Here is a 9,870-nt window from a genome sequence, read left to right on the forward strand (position 1 = left end):
ATACATGATAAATAAGATTTTGAGATAAAAGTGTGGATTGAACGTCCTTAGTCAATGACCACGGGTGAATTCTAGCGTGAATGCTACGGGGAAGATACAAGGCCTGAAGTTGAAGTTTGCCTTTCTGGAAATTTCATAACTGGAAAAAAATCTAATTCTATTGGATGGGTCTTTTCTTTTTTCCCTTTTTTTCTGTCCTTTCTTGGTTTCTTTCTATTTTCTACTTTTTTTTGGATAATTTCCTGAGTCGGATGCTGCACGTTTCCTGGACATAAACCGATTTCTGAGGAAGATTTTGAACTTGAACTGTCCCTGCTTACAGCCGTCATTGCATGCAGGAACTGGCGAGCCATGCCCATATCCACCTTTTTCTTGTCGTAAAAATGGGCGCGGCCATTTGGAAAATATATGGGTATGGCTTCCGGTTTCATCTGCGTCCACTCCGTCCAGCTATTTTTAGCTGAACAAAACAGTTCGTTTTGCTGCTTGATATTGAAAGTTGGTGTGTCTTATCATATTATTTTAATGTATTATACACATATTAGCCAAGTAAGGGTCAATTAACTTTACTAGCTTGAATCTAAATAGGTAAACAATCAATAATAGTCACAAAACTAAATAGGAAATATAGAAATATATAAGCGGTCACAATAAGGTAAAATTACATTTGTTTGGAACAAGTCTTTATTTTTGATTTTTGCCATTACTTTTCTTTTGTGTCATGTTGTGATGTTGTTTTAAATTTCAATGCTTTATTTTATTTGTATTCATAATTTTTCCCCCCAAATACATCTTACCTGTTTCTAACGCAGCCAGTGTTGTCGCCATTGCCTTTCTCCTTGTTGACACTGTCTCTTGATCGAGTCTAATCTTCTGGTCACTGGTCCAAATCTAGAAACAGTGCACTCCCTTCTCGCTCATTTCTGTTATTCACTGTTTGAGAGGGAGGGTTGCACTCGCGCCATGAAAAGTGTTATATTCACAAAAGAAGCTTTTGCCTTTTTGAAATCCTAAGCCTTAGTCATTGCTGGAAAATGTGTTTGAAGGTCACTGCAGTCTGCGGTAAAGCTTTTACCACCTAAAGTCCTTCAGTCTGGTCTCAGTGGTGCAATTCCATCTCTGTTACACAAAAGTCATGTACAGCACAAGCTGGCAGACGACAACATTCTGTGTGACTTGAAGCTCTTTGAAAGATTTGTGTCTTTTTAAGAGGCAGGCTGAGCTGGTTAATGAACATTAAAGAAGAGAATGTGCTTTTAAACAATCTGTGTGCTTCAAATTGCCTCCGTGAGCTTGTCTAATCTCTTTTTCTGTGCATCTTCTGCCTTGTAAGAGAGGAAGAGAATCTGTGATACCTTTGTGAAGTTATCCACACATCTGATGTATACTGTACAGTTGTCAAGAAAACAGCAAACTGATTGGCTTAAAGGGGTTATATGATGCGATTTTACATTTTTCCTTTCTCTTTGGAGTGTTACAAGCTCTTGGTGCATAAAGAAGATCTGTAAAGTTGCAAAGACTAAAGTCTCAAATCCAAAGAGATATTCTTTATAAAAGTTAAGAGTCAGCCACGTGTACCTAAAACGGCTCGTTCTAACACGCCCCCACATACCTACCTCACTATCTGGAAAGATTTTCATAACGCTGCCCAAATGTTCACGCAAAGAAAGGAGGAGTAACTTTTATTCTCGCTGTAGAATTGTTGTTGCCGCTGCCATGTCGTGAAGGCGAAACTACTTTGTTTGGCCTTCCAGAATAGGACAATATCTGCTTCGTCATGCCTGGAGCTGATCCGTGCTGGTTGCTGAGGAAATACAACAACTTTGCGCTGTGGATCACCGGATCGGCTTTCACCATGGACAAAGCGGAGTCCAGCCCGGGGTCGTCACATGTGGTTTGGCTGCGCCATTCTCAAGCCCGCCACCTCTGCTCACTCTAGCCCATCCGGCCGTTCCTCACTCTAGCCCCCGGCCTCTGCTCACTCTAGGCCACCGTGTGTGACGCTGTGTTTCAAGTAAGAGGCGTAACATTTCCATCACACGCTTGAGGTATTCAACCAATCACAACGCACTGGATAGCTGGCCAATCACAGCACACCTCGCTTTTCAGACCGATGAGCTTTGTAAAAATCGACGTGTTTCAGAAAGGCGGGGCATAGAGGAGAAACAATAATGTACAGTATGTGGAAAATAATGTTTTTTTAACCTTAAACCGCATAAACACATTCAATTACACCAAATACACAAAATAATGTTCTTTTTAGCAACATTTTATGACCCCTTTTAACATAATTTTCATAAAGCGTGTGTTAAGAAACTACCAAGCTCCTACAAAAAAAAAACAAGAGTTTTTATATTTTAAAATGGCAAACTTTTTAGTTTTATTTCCCTTACTGACAACACGTTGTCCTGTTCCTCCATTACAGTGTACATTGTGCAATAAGAGTTTCAACAGGCAAAAGTGATTATGGAAGGAGAAATGTTTGCCTTAAGTTGCCTGCCAATTACTGGGATATCTTTTCAGTTTATAACAGTGTGTGTTTGTGTTGATGTGGCATCAGACAGGTGTCATCCTCTTCATCAGGGAGATGTCTCAGACCTGAGCAACGGAGATGCCTGCTTATGCGCTGTGGATAGGAAAAGCACAGGATAACAAGGTCCCTGAAGCCCTATTATTTGGGCTGATATTAAAAGCATTTGTGAATGTGTGTAGAGTCTATGTTCCCGTGTGTGTGTGTGTGTATGCATTGCATGTGAAATCTGTGTTTGTCACTGTCAATTCGGATGAGCTCTGTTTATTTGATGAATAAACTATCTCTCTGTTCACTTCCTTTCATGGCTGTTAAAGTCAAGTAATGATCACGTTTTTCTGTTCTCCTCGATTTACACTCCATCCATCAATATACTTTTGATTTGGGACTCGAAATCAGTAATAACAGACCGCTGCTTAAAAAGGAGTTCATCTAAAAATTTAAATTCTGTCATTGCTTACCTGTCCAATTTCAATGAATATGATGAATGCTTGAGTATTCATGCTGTAAAAGGATACCATAAAAGCATCACCAGATGACAGAAATTGAGTTTTTTTGGATAAACTGTTCCTTTAACATCCATGTAGCCGTCAACTAGACATTTTAATGGATTGAAATTTGTATTTTTAGATACAAATTTTGAAATTTTCTGCTAATATGTTGTGTTAAACGGTCTTTTCCTTTAAAATGGTTTGCTCTTGACCAGAATTAGCTTCAAAGAAGACCAAGGAGACAAAAATAGACCTGAACAGAAAAAGGTCTAGTCCACATTTCAGCTTTTTCTGGCAAAGAACCACCTATTTAGAGAGGAAGAAATAAAAAATGACCAACTGCTGTTGGTTTTGTTTTTACATTCCATCTGATATAGGTTTATCTGAAGTAGTTCATGTACCATAATAACAAACCACTGTATAAATACACTACTGGGGTCAGAATAATTTTATTCAGCAAGGATGCATTCAAAATGGTTCACAAGTGACAGTGATCATATTTATAATGTTACAAAAAAAAAATCTCAAATAAATGCTGTTCTTTTGAACTTTCTATTCATCAAATAATGAATATATATAATGTGACACTGAAGACTGGAATAATGGCTACTGAAAATTCCCCTTTCCCATCACAGAAATAAATAACATTGTCAGTTATATTCAAATAGAAGACAGTTATTTTAAATTGTAATAATATTTCACAATGTTACTGTATTTACTGTATTTTTGATCAAATAAATGTATCCCTGAGTCTTTAGCGACCTCAAATTTTGTGGTGATGTCATACTCTTACGACCGTATTGTGATTACAGACAAAATTTAATTTAATTGGCTGCCTTGCTTTTTAACACCCTGGAATATGTAAATGTCCATCGCCCTATAGGTACAGTAGATTATACCCTACATGAAATGCATATCTCTGTATCCCCCACAGAGCTGTTCTGTAAGGATCTGACCTTTTGCTGAGATCTTTTGTACTGATTTGACCTTACAAAGTAAAGATAGATGGTTTTTGCCTCACTGGAGCACTGACTGTTCTTTCAGTATGCAGTTCTTTAACCTTCATAAGAGTAATTTAATGTGACCCATCTTGAATATCAATCTCTCACTTGCTTCCTTTGGAGAAAGCACCCATTCTTTCTCCCTGGAAATCGATAAATATGAAAAAAAAAAAAATGGAACAAAACAAATCAAGCTTTGCAACATCGGCTGAGCACGTTTAGTAATACAAAACATTTCATGTTTGAAATACAGCTGCACTTGAGCTGGCCAGATCCAGTAGAACTCGTGCACCGCTGACAGTTCTTGGACACTCAACGTGATGTCACTGAGGACCTCTGGTGCACCTACACGTCTTTAGACATGTTCTTCCTGTTTGAACACAGGTTTCTGATCCCTAGAGGAAGCAGAGAAAGGTCAACGGCTCACTCGTAACCTGTGTTTCCTGTACTCAGGCGCTGTCTGCACAACTACACTCAGAAGCGTTTGACCTTTCAGGGTGATGGAACAACTTTGATGTAAGACTGAATTTCCAGAGAATATGTTTTCCACCACACCCTTCATCTCTCAGCCTTTTTCCTCCCCTTCTGGATTTCGTCCTTCATAATTCTTTGTCTGCTTTTAATTTAAGAACTGTATTTGTATACAAAAGAGCACAAAAATACATCAGTGTTCATAAATTATACATAAACTCTAACTCCAGGATTTTCAACAAGGTCTCTGCAGACCATTTAGAAGATACATAAAAACACTGACATTTTTAACCAATCTGTTGAAATTGTTGAATTGAAATAACTTATTTTATCCTATTTATTGACTTCAAAGAAGAAAGGATGGGTGCTGGTTCTAAAAGGAAACAAGTGAGAGTTTATAATGTTAATGTTAAAACTGAGAATCTGAGTGGAGGATAAAAAAAACCTGCTTAAACCGCCATAGGCCCGGGTTTTCTGGGTTATCCTCACGGTAAAAAACAATCCGTAAAATTTACGGTAAAAAAAACGGCAGCTGTGGTTGCCGGAATTTTACTGTAAAAAATACGGTAGCAACTTTGTAGGTTTTAACTTAAATTTACAGTTAAATACCATAATTTCATTAACTGATATAATGTTAATATACCAACCTATTGAAGTACTGAAATATGTTTTATACCTTTGTAACACACTGATAACCCCCAAATGCAGGTGGTGATGAGAAAGTCACGTGATGAACCAAAGCCCATCACAAGCAGCTTTTAAATAATATCATATATATAGAAGGTGCACAGTGTCATTTACACAAACGCGAAACACCATCATGGTAACACACATGAAACTGAAATAATGCAATAAACGTTCATTTAACAACATTATGTGTAACACACAACCCTAATATACAAAACTGAGAAGAAAACTAAGAAAGTTATTTCAACAAAAAAACATCAAATTTTAAATGTAACGCAGGGAATTCTGGGAATCTCAATTTACGGTTATTCACTTCCAAAAACGGTATACTACCGTAAAATTAATGTCCAATACATGTAATGTCCAATACAGTTTTTCACCGTATATAGTAGGGGAATTTACCGTTAACCATTTCACAGGTTTTTACTGTAGCCTTTTTACAGTCTTTTACCGTTAAATTCGCGGTCATTTTTTACAGTGATCCTGGTCAGATTGATCTGTTCACTGATTTTTGTGAGGCTTTGGACTTTCTGTTGGTTAAGCTATAGGAGACCAGTGGACTGTCTAATCACTGGCTTTCACTCTCAGAAAAAAAGGTACAAAAGCTGTCACTGGGGTGGTACCTTTTCAAAAGGTACACTTTTGTACCTTTTAGGTACTAATATGTACATTTTAGGTTCTAATATGTACCTTTAAGGTACCAATATGGACTATTTAGGTACAAAGGCGTGCCTTTTGAAAAGGTACCGCCCCAGTGACAACTTTTGTACTTTTTTTTCTGAGAGTGTTCTTAAACCTGCTAAAACCAGCAAACCAGCTGGATTTTAAGTGCTGTTTTTTAGTAGCCAGCAGGCTAATCGAATTTTACTGTAAAAAATACGGTAGCAACTTTGTAGGTTTTAACTTAAATTTACAGTTAAATACCATAATTTCATTAACTGATATAATGTTAATATACCAACCTATTGAAGTACTGAAATATGTTTTATACCTTTGTAACACACTGATAACCCCCAAATGCAGGTGGTGATGAGAAAGTCACGTGATGAACCAAAGCCCATCACAAGCAGCTTTTAAATAATATCATATATATAGAAGGTGCACAGTGTCATTTACACAAACGCGAAACACCATCATGGTAACACACATGAAACTGAAATAATGCAATAAACGTTCATTTAACAACATTATGTGTAACACACAACCCTAATATACAAAACTGAGAAGAAAACTAAGAAAGTTATTTCAACAAAAAAACATCAAATTTTAAATGTAACGCAGGGAATTCTGGGAATCTCAATTTACGGTTATTCACTTCCAAAAACGGTATACTACCGTAAAATTAATGTCCAATACATGTAATGTCCAATACAGTTTTTCACCGTATATAGTAGGGGAATTTACCGTTAACCATTTCACAGGTTTTTACTGTAGCCTTTTTACAGTCTTTTACCGTTAAATTCGCGGTCATTTTTTACAGTGATCCTGGTCAGATTGATCTGTTCACTGATTTTTGTGAGGCTTTGGACTTTCTGTTGGTTAAGCTATAGGAGACCAGTGGACTGTCTAATCACTGGCTTTCACTCTCAGAAAAAAAGGTACAAAAGCTGTCACTGGGGTGGTACCTTTTCAAAAGGTACACTTTTGTACCTTTTAGGTACTAATATGTACATTTTAGGTTCTAATATGTACCTTTAAGGTACCAATATGGACTATTTAGGTACAAAGGCGTGCCTTTTGAAAAGGTACCGCCCCAGTGACAACTTTTGTACTTTTTTTTCTGAGAGTGTTCTTAAACCTGCTAAAACCAGCAAACCAGCTGGATTTTAAGTGCTGTTTTTTAGTAGCCAGCAGGCTAATCTAAATAAAAAGTCTTGAGTTCATGAAGAAATTTAATTTTTAACTAGTTTAGTTATATGCTTCTTTGGTGATTAGAAAATGTCTTGTTGTTGCATTTTAGGTTCTTCAGATCAATATACTGGTTTCTAGGTTCTTTAAATCGCCAGATTAGCAAAAAACAAATGAACTAGAGAATGTATGAGAATGCTTTGCAGGTAAACCTCACTCCCCTAAACTCAAGAGACGCACTACACTCTTAAAAATAAAGGTGCTTCAAAAGGTTCTTCACAGCGATGACATAGAAGAACCATTTTTGGTTCCACAAAGAACCATTCAGTCAAAGGTTCTTTAAAGAGCCATCTCTTTCTTACCTTTTTGTAATCTGAAGAACCTTTTTTCACCACAAAGAACCTTTTGTGAAACAGAAAGTTTCTTCAGATGTTAAAGGTTCTTTATGGAACCATTTAGACAAAAAGGTTCTTCTATGGCATTGTGAAGCACCTTTATTTTTAAGAGTGTAGCGAGTGATGCTAGTGACTGCAGTCTTTAGCCTCCTTGTTAGTGCGTCCGCCTCCCATGCCGGAGACCCGGGTTCGAGACCCAATTGGAACGAGAACGAGGCGTAGCGGTGAGGACCCGGGAGAGAGGGGTTACATTGGTGCCGTGACCCGGGTGGAAGTGAGGTTTAGGGGGGTGAGTGTAACGGAGGCCAGTGAGTAGGTGCTGTGCAGGTAAACCTCACTCCCCTGTTCTCAAGAGATCCACTAGCGACTGATGCAAGTGGCTGCAGTCTTTAGCCTCCTTGTTAGTGCGTCTGCCTCCCACGCCAGAGACCCACTCGGAACGAGAACAAGGTGTGGTGGTGAGGACCCGGGAGAGAGGGGTTACACTGGCAAAAGACCTTCAACTGTCTTAAAGCACACTTTCTGACATTATGTAAAGTACTTGTAGCCTAAGGGAGCATAACCAGGGCCAGGGCCATTTAGCAATAAAGAGGATTAGACAGTGAAGAAAAATGGATTAGGATTAGAAATATTTCTTGTCGTATTTTGTTTTGAAGGGAAGAAATTACAGTGATTATAACAGAGTGTTCATTTAAATCCTCCCTCAAACAAGAATGAAGAGGTGACCTTCAGATGGAGTTACTTTGCAGAAAACTCCACACACGTATCGTTTAGATGCTACATAAACTGTAATGCTTTCTGAGATAAAAGTAAATGTGATAAAAGCATGATGTCAGCAAGGGGGACGTACATCCCTGAAACAAATACTCCAGCAGGTCTGTTAATACCTTTTTATCTGTATTTGTTTTCTTTTCACCACATTCGCAGTGTCGCCCTCTCACTTTCTACAGATAGTCAGGCTATCACTAAATTATGATGCAGAAAATGAAGCTCTTGGCATTTGCCAAAAAGCTTTTCATGAGATTTCAAGCGGATGACCTCCGAGATCGTTGTAACGGGTCTGAGAGACAGCTTAAATCTTTAAAGAGTTCAGTATCTGCTTCGCTGCTAATCATAGAGGTTTGTGTGAAAGTCCTTCTAATCTTTTTCTTCCATCTTTCTCCTTTTTTCCAGTTTTCTTTCCACCCCTTTACTCAAAGATTTACTCCACTTCTAGTGTTATAGCAACATTATTTAACTATTGCAGTCCTTCCTATTTCCTGTAAAAGTGACACTGCTTGTTTGCAGGTAACTTGAGGACACCTCTTGAACTAATTCAAGACAGATGCTTCTCATGTGTTTCAAGATTTTGGATGGTTCAACTCTGGGTTTGTGATTGATAACTAGTTACGCTGGCCTATGTCTTAAATAATTCACAGCAAACTATATCCCAGGCAGGTAGGGCAAAATTTTGCAGATAGTAGACTCAATTTTGAGGATATAGTAAGCCATATTTTCAGACAAAGATTATGGCCTGAATTTGGGTAATTAATAAAAAAGTTAAACTATTACTGACACAACATCGGTACAAAAAAATCTCAGTAATAAATACCTGTCATATTTCACTGGCAAAAAAAATTAACACCCCAGATGTTGTTGAATTCATAAATTTTATTTTATGACCATTACATATTTTCTTTCTTTCTTTCTTTCTTTCTTTCTTTCTTTCTTTCTTTCTTTCTTTCTTTCTTTCTTTCTTTCTTTCTTTCTTTCTTTCTTTCTTTCTTTCTTTCTTTCTTTCTTTCTTTCTTTCTTTCTTTCTTTCTTTCTTTCTTTCTTTCTTTCTTTCTTTCTTTCTTTCTTTCTTTCTTTCTTTCTTTCTTTCTTTCTTTCTTTCTTTCTTTCTTTCTTTCTTTCTTTCTTTCTTTCTTTCTTTCTTTCTTTCTTTCTTTCTTTCTTTCTTTCTTTTGCGCCCATCATGCATTTAATGTTCCTGTCTCAGCCCACTGCACTCCTCCATGGTTTAATGAGAAACCGAAAGCAACCTGCCAGAGAGGAAGCTGTGTTTTATAAGTATTTCATCAGAATCACGACAAAAACTGCTTAAATGTTCTTTCCTTTGGACAGACGTTAGGACAGAGGAAGAATCTGTTCGTGTTGTCTAGGAAACCACCATGTCTGAATCTATGAGGAGGGAAAAGTCTCATTCTGGCATAAGACCCAAAATTACAGATCCAGTATTGGAGAACGTGACTGTGTGAAAAGCAAGAAACATTATTAGTCTTTTTCAGGACCATTGAGGGTAATAAAAACATGATGCACATTTTTATTCAGTGTGATTACAGAAAGAAATGTTCACTGATGCATTTTTTAAAAACGTAATTATTGCAGTGTTGCAGCTTTTTTGTCTCAATTTCATTATCATTAAAGGATTAGTTCACTTCCAGAATAAAAATTTCCTGATAATT

The sequence above is a fragment of the Sinocyclocheilus grahami genome, unplaced genomic scaffold (assembly GCF_001515645.1).
Source record: "Sinocyclocheilus grahami isolate Dianchi unplaced genomic scaffold, SAMN03320097.WGS_v1.1 scaffold648.1, whole genome shotgun sequence".
Classification (NCBI taxonomy): domain Eukaryota; kingdom Metazoa; phylum Chordata; class Actinopteri; order Cypriniformes; family Cyprinidae; genus Sinocyclocheilus; species Sinocyclocheilus grahami.